This window comes from Echinops telfairi, unplaced genomic scaffold, assembly GCF_000313985.2.
Source record: "Echinops telfairi isolate 266 unplaced genomic scaffold, ASM31398v2 ScPeMD7_7469;HRSCAF=8507_1, whole genome shotgun sequence".
NCBI lineage: Eukaryota > Metazoa > Chordata > Mammalia > Afrosoricida > Tenrecidae > Echinops > Echinops telfairi.
The window spans coordinates 72,069,518-72,071,498 of NW_022111373.1; the positions used below are offsets into that span (position 1 = coordinate 72,069,518).

Genomic DNA, 1,981 nt, shown 5'->3' on the forward strand with positions numbered 1-1,981 from the left:
GCCACGGCAAGAAGCCCTTCAGCCAGCATGTCAGGAGACTGCGCGCCAGCATAACCCCAGGGACCATGCTGATCATCCTCACCAGAATTGTGTCATCGCCACCTCCGCCAAAGTTGACATCCGTGGTGTGAAGATCCCCAAGCATCCACGGACGCCTACTTCAAGAAGCAGCAGCTGCGGAAGCCCAGACACCAAGAAGGCGAGATCTTTGACACGGAGAAAGAGAAGTACGAGATCACAGATCAGTGCAAGGCTGATCAGAAAGCCGTGGACTCCCAGATTTTGGCAAAAATCAAAGCTGTTCCCAGCTCCAAGGCTACGCGCGTGCTACCTTTGTGCTCACAAATGGGTGTTCTAGATTCTTGCAAAGAACTTAATCAAATAACTCAAAGTTTGAAAAAAAAGAAAAGAAAATCTGGGTCAGGTCCGGGCACTTTAGTCCTCAGAGTAACCCCCTTGCTTTTCAACACATTAAAAAGTCTTGTGCAGCAGATTTACCCAATAAAATGCATTCTGTAATCTTTTCCATGGACACTGGTTATGGATCCAAGCAAAATTAAATCATTGACAGCTTCCATCTTTTCTCTGTTTATCATGGTGTTACCTATTGGTCCAATTGTGAGGCTTTTGGTTATCTTTACATTGAGCTGTATTTCATACTGAGGACTGCGATCCTTGATCCTCATCAGCAAGTCTTCAAGTCCTCCTTACTTCCAGTAAGTGCATTAGTATGGGTAGACTAGAGAAACAAATCCACAGAAATTCATATTGTCCAAGAGAGAATTTTATATAAAGAGTAATTGTACAGTAAAAAAGCATCCCAGCCCAGTCCAGTCAAAGCCGATATGTCAGATACCAATCTATAAAGTCCTCTTCAGCCTCATGAAAACACATGCAATGATGCCGAATGCAGGACAGTCACAGGCCAGTGGATAGAAAGTCTTTGGATCCAGTGGCATTGTAAGCATCTCAGTGCTGTCAGGGATCTCTGTGTGGCTTCTCCAGTTCCCAGGGCTATAGCAGGATAGGTCTACGTGGCTTCTCCTCAGGGATGTTTCACAGGGAGTCAGCCTTGTGTCTTCTCAGTAGAGCATCTCCGCAAGGGAGTAAACCGAGAGAGAGATGGTGTCTCTCATCTCCAAGGAGGAAAATCCAGATTTTCCAGAATTCTCAGGAGAAAGCCATGCCCACACAGAGGCCTTATTGGCTATGATCTCCTTGGCTATGATCTCAGAGGCCTCATTGGCTATTGACAGACTAGACTCCCCCCCTTCATTCTTAATCCTCAAATTGATAAATGATTATGTAACTCCCACAGTAAGTAAGGTTGTGTCATCTGCATATCGCCGCAGTTGCTTTCCTCTAATCCTGGTGCTGCATTCTGCATATAATCCAGCTTCCCTAACTATGTGCTCGACATACAGGTTAAATAAATGTGAGAGGGTACAACCTGTCTGATGCACACCTTTCCTGATTTTAAACCATGCAGTCTATCCTGCTTCTGTTCTTACAACTGCCTCTTGATCCGTGTACAAGTTCTCCATGAGCACAGCAAAGTGTTCTGGAATTCCCATTCTTCTCAAGGCTGTCCATAGTTTGTTATGATCCACACAGTCAAATGCCTTTGCATAGTCAATAAAAAATAAATAAGCATAAGTAAACCCTTTTCTTGGCTAATCCTATCAGTGCTATTTGAATTTCTACCTTCAGCACCATTGGTTCTTGTTCAAATGCTACTTCCTGAAATGATGGAATATGGGTTAGTTATTTTTGGTATGGTGACTGTATTCTTCCCATCTTCTTCTCGCTCTTTTTTAAAAATCATTTAACTGGAGCCTCTTACAGATGTTAAAACAATCCATAAATCAATTCCAACAAGCAAACTTGTGCATGTGTTGCCATCATCATTTTCAAAACATTATCTTTCTACTTGATACAATATGGATATTTCTTTCTTTTCTTTAATCACAATCCATACATA

The 1,981-nt window shown here is 42.7% G+C and overlaps 1 protein-coding gene and 1 pseudogene across 1 annotated transcript in view; both read left to right on the top strand.

Moving 5' to 3' along the window:
• The window catches only part of DMGDH (dimethylglycine dehydrogenase), a 94,131-nt gene that overhangs the window by 33,748 nt on the left and 58,402 nt on the right, over window positions 1–1,981 (top strand). The window lies entirely within an intron of this gene.
• On the top strand, window positions 3–377 carry LOC115873716 (annotated as a pseudogene).